The 19,380-nt window shown below is 39.2% G+C and overlaps 1 pseudogene across 1 annotated transcript in view; it reads left to right on the top strand.

The window, feature by feature from the left end:
• Window positions 1-19,380, top strand: part of LOC306882157 (tRNA (32-2'-O)-methyltransferase regulator THADA-like) — a 95,577-nt pseudogene that overhangs the window by 5,237 nt on the left and 70,960 nt on the right. The window contains exons 10-17 of the transcript XR_013785903.1: window positions 1,500-1,623; window positions 2,027-2,169; window positions 2,249-2,480; window positions 3,447-3,582; window positions 3,682-3,818; window positions 4,647-4,807; window positions 5,096-5,262; window positions 16,405-16,514. The product of XR_013785903.1 is annotated as a tRNA (32-2'-O)-methyltransferase regulator THADA-like (transcript). The remainder of the gene's footprint in view (window positions 1-1,499; window positions 1,624-2,026; window positions 2,170-2,248; window positions 2,481-3,446; window positions 3,583-3,681; window positions 3,819-4,646; window positions 4,808-5,095; window positions 5,263-16,404; window positions 16,515-19,380) is intronic.

Below are 19,380 nucleotides of genomic sequence, written 5' to 3'. Positions count from 1 at the left end.
GTAAACAAGTTGGAAGATTTATGGTAGTGACTTTGAAGCCGTGCAACAGTTGTGTAGTTTGTTTTGTACAGCCAAGCACCACTCACATTTTCTTCAAGGGCTACTCCACCCCAAAATGAAAATTTAGTCATTAATCACTTACCCCCATGTTGTTCCAAACGAGAATACTTTTTGTACGCAAAAAAACAAATATAACAAATTTATTCAACAATTTGTCTCCTCTGCATCAGCGTAGCGCCATTTTGGAGCGTATCTGCTGGACGCAAAGTGCATACGCTGTTCTGTGTCAGCCGTAGCACACGGATATGTATTTACGCTTTGATTAAGGAAAACAGTGCATCCGTGAGGTACGGCTGACACAGAAGAGCGTACGCACTTTGCGTCCAGCGGACATTCTCCAAAATGGCGCTATGCTGACACAGAGGAGACGAACCACTGATGGCAGATGGACTATTCTGATGACGTCTTTCATACTTTTCTGGGCCAAGACAGTGAAAATTGTTTAGCAGTCAATGGGACAGTCACAAGCCTCCCAGATTTACTCCAAAATATCTTAAATTGTGTTCCGAAGACGAACAAAGCTTTTATGGGTTTAGAACGACATGGGGTTAATGACAAAATTTTCACTTTGGGGTGGAGAAACCCTTTAAAGGGGTCATGAACGGCCTTTTTTTATTTTGCACTGTTCTCTGAGGTCTACTTATAAAGTTATCAAGATTTTTACATCAAAAAACAACATAATTTAGAAGGAATAGGCTATTTTCTTTCCTTATTTGACCTCCCTCATCTGAATGCTTTGTTTGAATAGGCGTGGCGGATTGTAGACTCGGAAGTAAATGCCCACTGCTATGATTGGATAACACTAGTTGAGTGTTTGACAGCGTACATTCCTCATAGATGGACCTCATAGCTGTTGTGGTTTAGGTTAAAAACACAAAAATATTCAGTATACATATCAAACGATGTGTAATAACAGACAAAGCAGAAGTGATTATGTTATAAAAACTCACACTTGTGTATTGCAACATTCCTGTCGAATCCTCGTCTTTTAGTTTCAATCTTTCTTAAAATCCTGTGTTGAATTTAGCCTTGTTTCTAAACGAATCTGTGGTAAAATGAAGTGAACAAAGGACCAAGTTCTTACTGATGTGGTCTGGCACTTCATTAAAAATAAAGTGATTCAAAAAAGTTATTTACACTACATGCGTGAATCGGTGGGCGGGGCTAGACAGGCAGCGATGTAGAAGCAGGCGTTGATCATCTTCTGCGGTGGCGGTGTTTACTCACACTAATATGTCATAGAGTAGAACATTCCACAAGCTGTCGTTTTGGCAGTTTGGCTTCAATTTAAGCTGTTTTTAGAGTAACAAGAAAGTTTTGAGTTCTGAAACGTACAGGATGTTAGCACACTGACCTCTTATCTATCAAAAGATCAAGGGAATTTAGATTTCTCAGTTCATGACCCCTTTAAACTGAAAATCAATTTTCTCTCTTATCAGGAGTTACTACGCTGGTTCTGTGAGACTCTGTTCCAGGTGTTTCACCCAGGAGCCTCATTCTCCAGGTGTCTAATGGCTCTACACCTGCTGGGGCTGATCGCTGAGCATTTCACATTTAACACAGGTATTTATAACTTTTTATCGCACAAGGATGTCACCTTAAGTGGTCAACCGAAATATTGCCAAGACTAATATTATTGGTCGATATACAGTATGCCATTCTTTTAAATTTATTGCTGTTTTTAATTATTGGTAAAATAAAAATGTTTATCTGTTTACAGGTTTATCAAGTTAAAATTATTTCCCCCCCTAATTATTTCTAATAATTTTAGTACATATTATGTAAAATATTGCAGAAGTTGTTATCCATGTCTTATTTACTATCTTTAAATAGCATGGTATCATATAAGCCTCTATCGCCTTTATATCAGCCGTCAGCCACCCTGCTCTCTATTCACTACTTCAACGGTCACCTCAGTATACATCGATTCATCTGTTCACCTCTTTTTTTTTTTTTTTTTTTTCAGGCTGTGGTTTTGCTCTTGGAGAGTCAGTGAGCTTTTGTCATGCTCAAGCTCTGCTGTGCTGTCTTGCAAACAACTTTCTTGAAGTCAAACAACTCGCCTGCAACCTCTTACAAAAACTGCCCCCCGCAGCAGTGCAACTCCAGGTCAGTGTGGAAGTAAGAGTCTGAGACTAGTATTGAGCTATGTTCAAATGAACATGAATGCATGTCCTCCTCTGTGTAGGAGCCGGAGAGGCTGCAGTCTTTGCTTCAGGTCGCTCTGGACCTCAGCAGCAGCACCAAACCCTTCGACTGCGTCACTGCCGCTCATCTTCTCAACCTGCTGCTGCACCAGCCGGGTCTGAAGGATGCGTTACTCAGCTGTATCCAGAAGCAGCACGCCCCTGTCCAGCCACCAGCACTGATCCAGTCCCAGACATCTGAGGCTTCCAGTCTGGAGCAGAACACTTTGGCAGGTATGCTAGTGTCAGATGACCATCACTCAAGATGGGTGAAAATATTGGCTTATGATCCAAGCTGCCATCTGAAAGGTTTTAGGTTTAAGCAGGATATCAATTTTCAAGACTTCTTTATTTCTGTAATTTAATTGTGAACTTTAAAATTGCAAATTGCATGTACAAGACTTCAAAAACAAAGTGTCCGTTCTTAAAGGGACAGTTCATCCAAAAAATAAAATTTCTGTCCCAAAATTGAAATTCCATGAAACCAAAGCTTTGATTCAAAAAGTTTATGAAGACATTGTAAAATGAATCCTTATGAATCGAGCGGTTTAATCAAAGAGACGTGATGACTATATAATGATATATTTTTTCTCATATATTTTATTTGATCCCTCCATTGACAATGTAAGCAGAATTTTGAACTATTTTTTTTTGTTAACTTTTTTAATTATGAAGGTTTAGCTTACTTCTTGGACCAAAATCTTTCTGGTTATAGTAAAAATATCTTAATTTGTGTTTTGAGGATTAATGTAAGTGCATTTCGAAAGACATGAGGTTAAGTAAATGATGAGAATTTTTTTTGGGTGAATTCACCCTTTAATCTACAATTTTATATAAAAAAATGAAATGATGAAATATTTTATATAAATGATATAATTTAAAATATTATATAAAAGATTTAGAATTTTCATCCTGAATATTCTGTTACACTGCTACTGCTATTATCAATAATAATAATACAGATTTTTAATATACAGTTAATAATTTATTTTGATTAATAATGTTTTGTAGAAAACAAAGATTCAAACACAGAATATACATTACCAATATACATTGTTTTTATAGTATTGAGTGGAAAGGACCAGTGAGACTTTTGCGGTTGTTTTAACTCTACACATTTATTTATATTTAAATGATGTGTCTATGTGTGTATCTAAATAATGTATGTCTAAATTAGAGAGCATATTTGTGATGTTTCAGTGGTACAGTGGCTGATGGTGTGTCTGAAGAAAGAGGTTTTGAAGGCCGAGTCGTCTCTTCTGCAGGCCGCTGTTTCCTATCCTTTATATGGCAGAGCTCACTGCATCACTGCAGTCCTGCAGCAGCTCAACACTGGGTACATCCACACACTCTCGACCTTTAATTGTCTAGTACAGAGGTTTTTGCGTTCCTTTTGTCTGGTGTGTGTGTGGTTGATATGTTTCTGTGTGTTTAGATCACTTGTACTGCTGTCTGAGTGGAGGGCTGTTGTGTCAGAGCTCATAGACCTGTGCTACAGGATGTCTGATGTCGTGTCACCTGTGGTTCAGAGCTCTTCCCCTGAGGGCCTCATTCCCATGGATACAGAGTCTGGTAAATGCATCTAACACGGTCTTAACCAGCTGGCAGCATGTCCAGCAATGCACTAGTAGACGTTTTGTCTGTCCATTGATTTGCACAAGGTAGCCTCTCGTTTGCCGTGGTAATGGGTGGTATGTAATGTGTGACAGTAGAAATGCCTCAGCTGATTGCTATATTGTTTATACTGTATAAATTGGGATTGCTACACATGAGAGGGATGTGTTAAAAACATGTAGTAATACTAAAAATGTAAAGCGGGACATGTCCCAAGAAAGTTAAGGTGAGGAAGAACAAATTAGTTGACCAAAATGCCAAGTTTTATGTTCAGTTGTCCAGCAATATCACAACTTGGCACTTTCATATAGAATTACATATAAGAGTATTTTACAACAACTTCAAGCATGGATATCATCCAATTAGAATTCAGAGGCAGAACTGTGTATTTTATAATATTAGTCTTTTTTGGTTATGTTGGTTTATGTCTATCAAGTTCTAACTTAGATGACAATTAGATTTTTTTTGTATCTTTCATTTGCATTTATTTCACTGGAATAGGTGTTCCTTTGTTTTGTTTTTTTTGTCTCCTTATACAGTAAGTAAAAAATATTTAATTGAAACATTCATAAGAATGAATATTATTAACAAAATGCTATATAATAATAATACTAATACTAATAATATTATTAATAAGACTGAAATATTGTTTGTAAATATATAGTTGTAATGCCAAATATTAAATTTCAGTGTGGCATTGTGCATGGTTAGGAGTCAGGACAGTATATTGTCCCACTTTAAATCTGTCAATTTCATGTATGTGACATCTTTTTCTTCTCTCCACAGAGACCTCTGCTGGCCTCCAGAAGATCCTGCAGGAGATTCAACCTCGTGACACAAAGATTTTTTTACTAGTGCCAGAGAGCTAGACCCCAGCGAGAGCGACTGTAACAGTGAACAGAAAGAGCAAGAGAACGCAGTTCATAAACCACAATCCCGTAACAGCGGTACCAACACAATCGCCCTTCACTAAATACAGTTCAAGCACCTCAACCATAGCATCTGTATCAAAAAATAATTTTAAACTCAAATTTCATACATTCAGACACGTCATAAATTCACTAGCATTATATCTATAGGAACCACACTCATATTTTAACCATTATACTTTTAGTGGACCCAGAATTGATTTACATTGACTTGCTGTAATACATGTTCTGTCCATGAGAGGCCAACATTTGACCAGCGTTTTGTGAGTGTTTATTTGGGTTTGTGTGTGTATTTGTGTTGTCTAGGTTGCGGTGATGGAGAGGCCTATCGAGTCACCGCTCAGATGGTGCTGGTGTGTTGCTGGAGGACCATGAAAGAGGTGTCCATGTTGCTGGGTCATCTGTGTCAGAGCATGCCGCTGCGCTGTCCTCTCACACATGCTGACGGTAGAGGAGTCGTCACAGTGGGCCAGGTCAGACACAGACACGAACTCGACAGGTGTCACCTGATCTAGCATTCATTGTCTGACACGCATACACACGCTCATCTCAAAGAGACTGTTTTGATGGAAGCCACCGAGCCTCCCTCACACCAAGATCTCGGTTACATAAGCGAGTGAGATATAATGGAGAACTGTACCTCATGCCGTTGAGTGGAGACTTTTTCCAGTAAGCTGATCTTTTTGAGCTCAGGGCCGAGAGATGAGACATCATGGTAATTGCTAATACAGGCTTAAATATGGTCTAGCGAACAGCCCCTGAAGAGGCGTCAGGAAATGTGATCACGGTGAATACAACTTCATTTGCCATAAAACTGAGCCTGGCGGCCATTAAAAAGAGAATGTCAAATGTATTTCCAGTACAGACTCAAAGACTCTAAACCCTGGGGAGTAGGCTTCTTTTAAGGTAGCACTCTATTCTCAATATGACTTAACTTGAATGTAATATAATAATAATAATAATCATTTTAAGGGATAGTCCACCCAAAAATGGAAATTCCACTTGTTCCAAAAGTGTACGAGTTTCTTTATTCTGTTGAACACAAAAGTAAATATTTTGAAGAATGTTGGTAACTGAAAAGTTGACAATAGCCATAGACTTCTATAGTATTTTTTTCAGTACTATGGAAGTCTGTCACGTGTCAGGTCCTGTGGCTGGAACGACAAAGCTCTTTGGGATCACTTTCTCCACGGTCTGGCCAAGCATATCAAAGATGAGATCTATTCCCTTGAATTACCCTCGAGCTTGGATGGGCTCATCGACCTCGCCATCCGAGTGGCTAACCGGATTTCCCTCCGTTCTCATCATCAGAGGAGCGTGTTCCCCCCTGAGCTCGTCACTAGAGCAGCGTCAGGAGCGGCGAGTGACACGCCTCCCCAACATTCCGTTTTTTACGAGGAGGCAGCCGATGCAGCACGGTTGCCTGTAAGAGAGCGGAGTTATCGCTGGACAACCAACTATGTCTCTACTGCAGGGAAGCAGGTCACGTGGCAGCGTTGTGCCCGGCAGCGAGGCGGCGCTCACCGCTCAAGGGAGAACGTACGGTGAGCGTCACTAGTACTAAACTGCCCTCTGGTGGTCGTTGTGAGTTCCAAGCCTCGTTATTGTTCAATGGGGCTGTTTATCAGGTTTCAGCATTGATTGACTCTGGAGCGGAGGGCGATTTCATGGATTCTGGGCTGGCCACATACTTGGGACTTCCATCTGTTGCCCTGGCCGAACCTATATCGGCTAAAACACTTTGCGGCACCCTTCTCACCAGGATTACTCATGCCAGGATTTATCCTCTGGTTATAACCCTCAGACTAACGGGCAGGCCGAGCGTGCCAACCAGGATTTGGAGAGGGTTCTGCACTGTGTGGCATTTGCCGAACCATTTCTTGGAGTTCCAGGTTAACCATGGCCGAGTTGTCTCCCTTCCAGTGCTGTTTAGGCTACCAGCCACCATTATTCCCCTCCCAAGAATCTGACGCTGTTGTTCCGTCTGCGCACGCGTTTATTCAGAGATGCCTCCGTACTTGTAGGATCACCGGAGAAGCCCTCACCCGGACTGGCGAGAGGAACAAGGTGTCGGCGGACCGTCACCGTACTAAGCCCCCACTTTACGTGTGCGGTCAGAAAGTCTGGTTGTCTGCTCAGGACCTCCACTTCAGACTCCCCTCACGTAAACTGGTATCCAAATTCGTTGGACCAGTCATCATTTCTAAGGTGTTTCTCAGTCCGGTGTCGGTGCGACTCAAGTTAAATCCCCTCTTCAGTCCCAGACCTCTGCCCCCCCCCCCCCCCCCCCCCCCCCCCGCCTCCCAGACTCATCGAGCGGTCGCCGGCTTATACGGTGCGATGGCTAATCGATGTGAGGCGTAGGGGTAGAGGTCGTCAATACCTGGTAGACTGGGAGGGTTATGGTCCGGAGGAGAGATGCTGGTTTCCGGCTCACGACATTCTGGATCGTGCTCTCATCGACCAGTTCCATCGGCGTCATGGTGAGTCCTCCAGACTGGCTCCCTCTGCTTTCTGTGTTGTCATGTCTTTTTTGGCGGCTCCTGACAGGTGCAATCAGCGCTGATCTGGCAGTGGGGCTACGTGTGTCATGAGCTGCTTCTATTCCACCTGTCGCTCATTACTCTTTCCTTTTATAGTTCTCTTCTGACTAGTCCTTGTTGTGAGTAGATTGTTTTGTGTTCTGTGCTCGTGCTGTGTTGTGCTCTTGTGTTTCACTCACGTTCCGTCTGTCTGTATCCCAGGACGCCAGCCAGAGAGAGTAGGACTGTCGCTCTCTGCCTCGCTCTACTCTCAGGTGGTTGGTCCTGTGCGAGCGCTAGGTCTTGGGCAGTGATTGGATCCGCATCTCACTGCCGATAGTAGCTAGATTACCCCATAGACTTGCTCGCTGTTTTTGTTACCGTTTTATTTGTTGTCTTCACCTTTGGAGAATAAACCTTCTGTTTGCATCTAATCCTCTGCCTTTGAGTCCTCTGTTCTCCTCGTCTCAATGGTTACTGTCAACTGTTTGGTTACCAACATTCTTCAAAATATTTACTTTTGTGTTCAATAGCTGAAAGAAATTAAAGGGTTAGTTCACCCAAAAATGAAAATTAGCCCATGTTTTACTCACCCTTGAAGCATCCTAGGTGTATATGACTTTCTTCTTTCAGACTAATCCAGTCGGAGTTATATTAAAAATTGTCCTTGCTCTTCCAAGCGTTAAGGTCATTGCACACTGAGTCCAAAATGTTCGTACGCATTTTTTCATATTCGTAATCCTAAAAATTCGTCATGCACAGTAAAGGGAAAGGGAAGTGGTGTGTGGCCAAGTATGGTGACCCATACTCGGAATTTGTGCTCTGCATTTAACCCATCCAAGTGTACACACAGTAGTGAACACACACCCGGAGCAGTGGGCAGCCAATGCTGCGGCGCCCAGGGAGCAGTTGGGGGTTTGGTGCCTTGCTAAAGGGTCTCACCTCAGTCGTGGTATTTAGGGTGGAGAGAGTGTTGGTTATTCACTCCCCCACCTACAATCCCTGCCGGACCTGAGACTCGAACCCACAACCTTGGGGTTACAAGTCCGACTCTCTATTCATTAGGCCACAACTGCCTCCTACAAAACCTTGCACACTGAGTTTGATGTGTATTTATGTGGAAAAATTCGCAAAACGGTAGCCTACTAAATGGAGTCTTCAAGCATTGAGGATGATTTTGTTGTCCTCCTCGCTTCTTAAAAATAAAAAGTAAAAGAAAGGAAATATTGGGTCCATCCAATCCTGAGATATAGAGAGGAAGGAGAGTTCCCCCTCTTTATTAAAGAGCAGCGGGATTATCACGGGCGATTCAAAGTTTACTTCAGGATGTCAGTGGCTCAGTTTGATGCTTTGCTAGTGATACTAGAGCCACATATTAAAAAGAAGACCAATTTCTGTAAACTCAGTGTGCAAGGATCTTTACAGTGCTTTGTGCTGGGAGATGAAGTGAATGAACTTGACAATCGGTATTCTGGATTTTGGCGTTTGCGTACGGTGGCTCTGAACTGTCAAAACACCTCTCAAAATGCTTGCTACGGATGCGAAAAACTGAAAAAATCGAACCCACTCCGAATTTTTTTATGACGGACGAAAATTTCAGAGGCAGTGTGTAAACATGATTGACATAATGTGAGGTCGTATTTATTTTTAAACGTGCAAAAATTTGGGATTAAAATTTCGGACTCGAAATGCGCAGGTGTCGCATGCGCCCCTCTGAGATATGCTAGTCTCGCGAGTTTGTTTACAGGAGCAAAGGAAGCAAAGTTTTTGTTACTTTAGCATAGGAAAACCAGTCTCTTCTTGGCTTATATCGAAATCCTCACACATTTGCTCTCTCCTCCACGCTTCCGTGTTTGTCACTCCGGCGCTTACACTGCGCATACGTACTACGTCATCCGCCAGAACGGCTTACGCCTACAACAGTTAGCAGAAGTGAGAAAAAAGTATTTTTAATATTTTAAATATGGATATTTTTCTTACAAAAACGCATTGGATTTGCTACAGGAGGCCTTTATTCTCACCCCGGAGCCATGTGAGGCACATTTTATTATGGATGTGCGCACTTTATTTGACAACTTTTAAACTGTTGAACAAAAACACCCACCTACTCCCATTCTAATGCTTGGAAGGGTAATTGTTTTATATAACTCCGATTGGATTCGTCTGAAAGAAGAAAGTCATATGCACCTAGGATGCTTTGAGGGTAAGTAAACCATGGGCTAATTTTCATTTTTGGGCGAACTAACCCTTTAATGAGTAAATTATGACAGAATTGTAATTTTTGGATAAATAAAGTGTTTTATTTATATATATATATATATATATATATATATATATATATATATATATATATATACACACACACACACACAGACAGCAGTAGTTTAAACCACGTGAATGTATATGTTGTCTCCTGCTGTGCCCGTCTACAATTAACATGTGCCCTCTTAGCATAGCGCTTTCATTTCAGACCAGCCTGCTGTTTAATGGGCCGACTACCTTTCCTATCCTGCATTCTTTTCAAATGGCTTCCTTTTTCCCTGAAGAGCCGAACCACTTCACACAGAACTCATTCAGCAGCTTTTTACACCTGAGTCTCTGGCAGCATCTCGGTCTTGTGTGCCAGTACGATGCATAAACTTCAACATTTCCTGCATCCTGGTATATGTTCAAAACCTCATGGGTGACTTAAAGCCACAAGCACTTAGAGTACAATGTGAACATGTGTTTGCAACAGTTTGTAACTGTGTACGTTGAACCAAGCAAAAAAATTACTTGGTGTAAAGTGAGAATTCCCTCTCAAATGGGCCTTGTCCTGAAACCTACTGCCCTTAAAGGAACAAATCAGCCAAAAATAATCTTCTAATCAACCTTGAGTTGTTACAAACACATATGGCTGTTTTTTTTTCTGTGGAAAAGAAGAGGAGATATTAGTCAGATCTTTTCCGTACAGTGAAAATTAATAGGAACTGATGCTGTTGAGCTAAAAAAAAAAACACTGAAATGAATAGTTAATATAACACTTAATATAAGTTTTTAAAATTTAGATTGTGTTTTTATTTTTTTTTCTGTTTTCTTTTAGTTTTTCAATTTATTGATTGATTTTCTAAAGGTTTTTTGGTTGCGCTTTATTTTTTCAGTACATGTACTTCCAGTGTACCTACCTGAGAAAGTACTGGTAATATAAGGTAACTACATGGGGTAGGGTTAAGTTCAGGGTTCGTACCTAGTTATTGTTATTACTATAATAAGTACATAGTATGTACATGAGTAACAGGACTGTAAAATACGTTTTTTTATGTTTTTGTACTTTATCATTGTTCTATTTATTTTTTTCTATTTTTAGTTTTCTTATTTTAGAGTTGCCACAATTAATTTGTCAACTGGTATCATTTAAAAATGAAAAATGTAATGCTTTTACTATCTAGTAGTTTATTTTATTTTAGATAGTTTTGGAGTCATTAAAATGTATTTCATGCAGTTTCAGTTAACAATTATTTATTTATTTTTTTAAATTTGAAGCCAATGTCTGAAGCCAAAATGTAAGTCATTATTTGTGCAAAATCATAAGATCTTCTAAAGCCTGTGTTATACTTTCCGCATGAGCGATCAGCGCGTGGACTACTTGCATTTATACTACCGAAAGCATACGCTGGTCGTCTGCTTCCCGGACGTGTTCCATACATGCGCAGTAGATCGGCTTGAACAGTAAACAAACATGAACAAACAATTGCTCAGAGTTATTGCACATCTGGCTGTCTTTATATTGTTTTATCGATGGATTGTACAGGTTCGGGTAGCAACAGGCTTCTTCACACAGCCTGCGCATGCAAGTATGCACGGTCACAAAAATTGAGAGGCATGCGGATGTCCACGCAGAGCCTCCACGCCCACCCTCCGATGACGATTTTTACATCACACACACCATAGCGGACTCGTGCACGTGGAAAGTATAACACAGGCTTAACTGATGAAGTGAAAATGCAAAAGTGATTTTTAGCGAATAGCAGGTTAAATTTCAATCTTTTTCACAAAACTAATGCATGACTTGAGAAGAATATGTTTATATTGCATACAGTGTATGGACATTGCTTGTAATTTTTTGGAGCTCTCACTCAATTTAGGTTTAAACTCTTAAATTAGTTTTTGATGTCTTAAGCTAAGAGCATAGCTTCTGCCAAAACCAGACAGCTTGATCAAATGTTGCCACTTTGTTTTCCCTGATAGATCACTATATTTTCCAAATCCAGAAATTAGCGAGGGAGTGAGCAGACCTTGCAACATCTTTTGCACATTCAGAAAAATGAAGCAATACATTATTAGAACCGTTACTTGATATCTGTGCGAAGGTTTCCGAAAGGGAATCGGAGTTGGTCAGCCAGAGGCCTCGGCGAGCGCGTTTATGTGTTGGTGCGATTGTTATTTTCACAGCTCTGTCCTGCTGAATAACCTCAGCGCTTTAACAGATGGAGTGGAGTTATTCAGTGATGTCACCGTGGCATATTCGCCTGTTATATAAAGAATGATCTAATGATGCTGCCGGGGTCCACATGGCTTGTGTTTGCAGTTTGTGTTTATGCCTCGCACTACATCTTTTTCCAGACCGCATTTCTTCGGAGGGATCGGGCCGAGTGTGTGTTTATGACCGCGAAGGTTCTGTTTCCCAAACGTGTGTGTCCTGCATCCTGTTATGTCCTCCGTCTCTGTGGAAACGCGGCACATGTTTTCGGACTGCGGAGGAGCCATGGCAACTGCAAACAGTTAGTCACATCCCAGTGATGGATAATTCCTTGAGTTAAGCGTAAACTACTTCTCGGTAGGGGATCATTGTGGTACTCGGAGAAGTCATACTCTGGTCATTTGAATACCAAATCTGACAGCTTCTGTTGCGTAGGTCGCCTTTGAGAAAGAAAGTTGGTGTGAAATTAAAGTCCTTTTCATTTGTTTCAAGATCATGTTTGTTTTGGATAGACGGGCTAATCTGGAGCTAAAGGTGGGTCTGTCTGGCTCTCCCATGGCTTTGGTTAAGCTGGGGGTCTCTCCGTTCCCTTTGGGCTGAGCTGAGAGAGTTGTGAGTAATTTGGATAATCCAGGGCCCTTATAAGCTTTAAGTGCTGTTGGAGCGCCTCGTTCTGTTTACAAGTTGGTTGCATTAGCTTGAACTGTTCTGAGAACTGATAGTGATTGTAAATTAATACTTTTAGCACTGCTTTGCAGTTTTTCTTGGGCGAAATCCAGGTGTTTTAAAAGGGAATCCACATGATTGGAAAAGATTTCCTTGGTCCATACTTCACAACAGGTTCACCAACTTTCTGTTGACCAACAGAAAGCTGTTTGGTTGAAACGGTGTTATTGTTTATTGAAACTTACATTGGTCAGAAAAAAAAAAAAGAAACTTAAAATTAAATACTAAAATTAAATCTAAATATTGAATGAAAAATGAACATGTTGTTGCCAAGGCAACAATTTCATTTTTTTTAAGTTTAAGTTAATTTTTAACTACTTAAATTCTTAAACTGCAATAAAACAAATTAAAGCTAAATAGAATAAAAAAATAAAAATACTGAAACTTAAATTAAAATGCCAACTGAAAAAAATAAATAAAAGCTCATTTAAAATATTTTTAAATACTATGTTGGTATATCATTAACACTAAATAACACTGGTTTGAAAGTGACCTTTTTTTGTGAGCTTTATACATCACTGCACTGTTGATAGCAGACAGACCTTGTTTGCTCTCAAACTTTTGCAAATGCACCTTTATCCTTCATATAATCTTTATGTAAATACTGTTTTTCTCAACTGTATGCAGTATGTTTGTCCAAAGACACTTGACGTGGTTTCCATGGTTCTCAATTGGATTTGCTATAGCATCCAGAGTTTATGTTGTACCAAACCTGCACACAAACATTCTCTTAAAATGAAGCATGGACATATTATAACTAGGGATGCGCCAAAATTGTGGCCGCTGAAAATTATTGGCTAAAAATTGCATTTTCGGTTTTCGGCTGAAAGAGAAAACGGCCTAAAATATATATTTTTTAAATTGAGTATCATTTAAAATTGAGTTAAATTAAGAAGTCTTATGAAATTATTTAATAAAATAATAAATCATTATTACAAACTATTATAACCTTGAGCTGCATATCGTAGCTGTCGTGCAGAAGCCTTGTTTGTTAAAACCTGCTACTTTTCAGGAAATGAGAAACGCCCTATAGTTTCTAAATAATTAAACCGTGTCATCAAAGTTGGTTTTGTGGCTTTACATATTGTCAGGCACTTGCATGTATCAATAACATTTAACCACAAGTAAGCTTAAATGAAATTATGAGGTTTCTGACCAGTGAATGTCGACTGCATCTGAGGCAATAAGTGCACCACATTATGGTTTCATCAGCTTACAGGTTACATAGTTTATTGTAGCTATGTTTTTTTTTTCCTGTTGTTTAATACAGTTGACTTTTTTCTTGAGTGGAACAATAAAGAATAATTTTAGCTGAAACCCTGGACTTTGGTGATACATAAAATGCAAGTCAACGGCTACCGGCACTTAAGAGCCAAAAAAAAAAAAAAAAGCATATACAGGAAACACAAAATGAATACCCTTGGCTCCTGACATTATACTGAGGTCCCTCAAAGCACAACGATCGGCCTGTGTGTACTATCACTTTAAGACAGTATTGTCTATGACTTCCTAGTTAATGCTAGACTAAGACACTCTTTACCATTCTTCAAATACATAAAACATTAGCCTTTATATGTTTTGAGTAAAGAAAATGCTGTACTTATTTAAACAACTGGTTCACACAAGCACTTTTCAATACTTTTCTTTGGTTAAATATTTGTAAAACCAGCAGATAGACATAAAGAGTGACCAATAGCATTGATTTATGAAAAAATAAATAAGTAAATAAAAATGTCAAAATATGGATATGCAAGCTGTGTGCTCGTCAATGTGTTTTTTTTTGTCCCCTTGTATGATGTGATCCATTTGTAAGTTGTGACCAACCAGAATTACTTGTTACTGACTCGTATTGGCCTGCTAGTTCACTGCACTCTGCATCCAGTCTTTCATAATTTTCTGATCACACCATCGGTCGTATTTGTTTGTGTTTTTCTCAATACCTGTTTAACCAGAATTTCCTAATCCACAGAAAGTTTGAGCTTGAAATCAAAACAACCAGCAAACAACAGCATTAGAGTTGTGTTAACCCCTCTTAGTGCTCGACGTGCAGGACAACTTCTATTTAGGTCACTGACCTGACGTGTAATTAGCTGGCTGTATTGGGAGATTTCTCGGCGCGTGTGGAGCGTAAGCAAAGTTTAGTGGTGGTGGTGGGGGGTGTGGGTGAAATTGCAAACAGAAAGTGTTTGGCTAAATAAAGTCCTGCAGAAGCTGAAGCGTTTGGAGTACGATGTAAATAGCTGCTCTGCTGCCATGTGAACCTTAACCGCTGGCCGCCTGTGGGAGGAGCCGTTTTCTTGATTTGAGAGCCAGGCTGGACATCTGTCTGTTTTTCTAGGCATATTCATTAAAGGGATAGTTCACCAAAAAATTTTAATTCTGTCATTAATTACTCACCCTCATGTCGTTCCAAACCTGTAAGACCTTCGTTCATCTTCGGAACACAAATTAAGATATTTTTGATGAATTCCGAGAGCTCTCCCATAGACAGCAATGTAATTACCACGATCAAGTCCAGAAACGTAGCAAGGAGATCGGTAAAATAATCCATGTGACAATCGGGGGTTCAACTGTAATTTTACAAAGCTACGAGAGAACTTTTTGTGTGCAAAGAAAACAAAAATAACTTTATTCAACAATTAGTCTCCTCCGCATCACCTTAGTGCCATTTTGGAGAGTATCACATATGCAAACAACATATGCTGTTCTGTGTCAGCTGCGTCACACGGATACATTGTTTACGCTTTGATCTGAACATAAACATCGTATCCGCGTGGAGCTGTTGACGCAGAACAGCATATGTTGTTTACATGCGAGGAAAGTGCACACATATGTCGTAATACTCCAAAATGGCACAGAGGAGAAAGTAATTTATGTTTTCTTTGCGCACACAAAATATTCTTGTAGCTTCAAATAATTACGGTTGAACCTCTGATGTCACATGGATTATTTTAACAATGTCCTTACACTTGATCGTGGTAATTACATTGCTGTCTGTGGGAGGCTCAGAGAGCTCTCGGAATTCATCAAAAATATCTTAATTTCTGTTTCGAAGATGAACGAAGGTCATGACATGAGGGTGAGTAATTAATGACAGAATTTTCATTTTTGGCTAAACTATCCCTTTAACAGGAATGTGCCATTCAGAAGTATATTGAGGCTGCTATTAAAATTCAGCTTCTGCATTTGATTAGAGGTAGCAAACCATTTTCAGAATTAAATTTGACTTTAAAGGTATAGTCCTTCCAAAATTCTAACTCCTGTCATCATTTGCTCACCCACATGTCATTTAATGTTCATAAAAGGAGCTATTTCGAAGAACCATTCAACTGTTCATACCGTGCAAGTCCAAAACAAAAAAAATCCCCAAAATATCTTCTTTTGTGTTCATCAGAAGAATGTCATACAGGTTTAAAACATGAGGTGAGGTAATAAAGGATTTTTAACATGTGCAATGAAATTTGTATGAATGCTGTAAATGTTTTTAAATACTATTGTCAATTATTTTTTTTTTATTGTAAATTTGAATTAAAATGAATCATTAAAGATATAATAAGGACTCGGAGTATTTCCAGAAAGTATATTAAATGTAAGAGCAGAACATGATTGATTTATTTTGTTTAGTAGATTCACATTGTGATGACTAATTATTTTAGATATTATCTGAAAATGATGTAGTGGACAGTTTAGTGGTGCTATAGGGAAGTAATAAAACCTGTATTGTTGTGCTGAGAAAACACAAACAAAAAGTAAAAATATTGGCGACCTCAAAATAAATGCTTTATGGCTGGTTCAACATATATACTTGTTGGTTCAAAAAACCTAACTGAGGCAGTTTGTGCAAAATGTACATTAATTTGATTTGATTGTCCAATTCTTGTTAATCTCTGTGTCTGTCTTTCTGTCAGGTGGAAGGTGTGGGGAAGTACTTTCGGGAGCAGCTGCTGCAGTCTCGTCACAGGGGGGCGTTTGAACTGGCCTACGTGGGTTTTGTTCGGCTCACTGAGATGCTCTGCAGGTGAGAGATCTAAGCCAATCGGATTGCTCGACCTATCCCAGTGGTTATATAATAATGATTAAAACACACGTCCAGACTCATCAGCTCTCTGTCCAGTAAAATAGGCCCCTTGTCATTATGATGTTCAGATGTTTTCAACCCAAAAGCCTTAGTCAGAACAAGTGCGCATCTTTATTAATGAGGGAGTCATAAGGACTGCTCCACCAGAGCCCCTGATGTTGTGCTTGGCAATAATGCTTCATACCTGAATGAGTCCAGTCCTCCTCTTCATCCCTGCTCCCTCTCAGCTGCTGGGCTGGAAACCAGCGCAGCTCCTGAAGGACAAGCTTCAAATAATCAGGAAGTTTGAAAACTGTTAACATCTGGAAATGTGAGATTTAATGAGCTTTGGAATGTGGTCTCTGTGCAGAGGTTAAGGAAATTGACTCGCTCGCTGCCATGAGTGTGACATGAATGGGACATCAGATCGCTTCTGCTGCTGTGGAGTTGCTGAGGGAGCGTCTTTAATGATCCGACTCCATTCCTGCCTTCTGCTTTCCTCTTCTACTTTTAATTCGCCTCTCTGCAGTTTCTACTTCGTTTTCATGAAACTCTTTTGAAATTTGAAAAGAATCAGTATCCAGTGTTATTATCATAAACTTAAATTATTAAACATATTTTTGTTAATTGAAATAAAGCTCAAATTAAATAGAAATATTTAATGTATGCATGTTGCATACATTGCAAAAAAAAAAAAATGTCCCAATACACATATCTAAACATCCTTAAATCCAGATACTCAAGGTGCAAATGTAAAATTAAGTCTTAAAACTGAACAGAATTATGCGAGTTTATGCTTTAAAACAACATAAATATCTGTCAATGAGGTATGAAAACTTACTTTTATGGCAAATATTTTTAATTATGAACTCTCCTCATTTCATTTAGCTAAGTAAATGTATCTTAAAAACAAGACAAAAATACTGATGAGCATCACTTTTGTTTGCAGCAGGAATACAGTCAAATTGACTTTTTAATTATTGTGGTTGGGAGCAGAGGTATTTTAGCCTAAAGGGTTTTTTTTTGTCTTAAAAGGTCTTTAAAAAGTCTTCAGTTTACCTTCATAAAACCTTCAGAAACTCTGAAAATTTGGAATAATATTGAAACTGAAATCCTAATAAATTGCAACTGCTTAGAACTATTTTAATACAGAAAAATAAATGAGGAAAAAGACAAAATCATCAAAAAGAAAAAAGAAAACTGATAAAAATAAAAGCTAAATTGAAAATAATAATTGTAATTGCATACAAAAATAACACTGGTCGTAGCTGTTGTCTAGTCTGTTAGAAGTGATAAATAGAGTTTTGTTCATACAAAGCATTATACCAGGGGTGGCGAACTCCAGTCCTGCAGAGTTCAGCTCCAACCCTAATTAAAACTCACCTGCATGTAACTTTCTAGTAACCCTTCAGACCTTGATTAGCTTGTCCAGGTGTGTTTGATTAGGGTCGAAGCTCGTCACCCCTGCATTATACAATAACAGAAGAGACTCGTTTACATTATCAAGACTCACAACCAAAATTTGAAAATGAGTTTGGTTAATGTTTTCTGCATAAATATCAACAACCAGTTGTTTCGTCATTTACATCCATATGACTTGAGACAAGCACTACACGTTAATCGCAATGTTGGTGCTGCCAAACTCTTTCAGGTTATTAGAAATGGCGAAAAGTAGATGTATTGTGTGCTTTTAAGTGCTTGGGCACTTAAACTGGATAGTTATTGGACTGCGTATCTGAGAGTAAAAGAAAAGTGGGCACTACATACCCTAATGAAGACAGACCTGTTTCTAAATATGTTTTTTATTAGTGTGTAATACTGACTAGCCTTTGAGATGTTGTGCTCAAGTGGGTGATATGTTTTTTTTTTTGCCTATAATTTACTGTCATTTTTCTGCCATCCCTATCTATTAAAAAAAAAAACAGGCATGCAAGCAAATGCTCGAACCTGAGATGGCAACGTTTTTTTTCATCTCTGAGGAAGTGTCTGTGGTGGATGGGCCTGTATTTCCAGTTGTGTCTGTATGGAGTATCAGAGGTGCTTCTGGAGAAAAGCATTGCTGTGTGATTAGATGGCTCCACCGGCCACCACTAAGCCATTACGAGGTGTTGATTGTGGGGCGTTCGACGCCTGCCTTTTGAAGCTTTGCCCTTGTGTTTGGGGTAGTGTATTACTAAGTGAGGTGTGCGTGTGTGCCCGGGCACTGGCTTGGATTGTTTCATCTGGCCTGTTCGGTCCAGTGCATCTGGTATAACGGTACTTTTCATAACGAGAACCTCGCATTTTTCTCCGCTCTCAAAGTGGGCGTCCTGCACACGCTATGTGTTTGTGTGTGCATTCAACCGAGGTTTGCAGTGTAATTACAGTGCTTGCTTAGGCAAGCATCTCTATTATTATTGCTCATACTTTGGAATAGGGTTTTGAACAAACTTTTAAGATGAAATATTAATCGTTGTTGTGTTACTCATCCTGTACGGTTTGTGCCACAAACTTTGTGCTACAAACATGAATGATTGCTTATGGTGTGGCTTACTGATATTTCTTTTCTTAATCATGACTTTTTGAGTAAAATCATTTTCATGTAGCATTTGCTACAGTTAAAAGGTTTAGGATCTTTTATGATTTTGATAAGAAGTCTATTTTGCTCACCGAGGCTGCATTTATTTAACCAAAAATACAGTAAAAATTTTAATATCATGGAAAATTTTTGCTATTTCAAATAATTATTTTCCTTTTTGGAGTGTATTTTAAAATGTAATTTATTCCTGTGATCAAAGCTGAATTTTCAGCATCATTACTCCAGTCTTCAGTGTCTCATTATCCTTCA

Source organism: Barbus barbus, assembly GCF_936440315.1.
Source record: "Barbus barbus genome assembly, chromosome: 16".
Taxonomy (NCBI): domain Eukaryota; kingdom Metazoa; phylum Chordata; class Actinopteri; order Cypriniformes; family Cyprinidae; genus Barbus; species Barbus barbus.
Note: the sequence above shows the minus strand (reverse complement) of the source record. Positions and strands in the feature narration are given on the sequence as shown.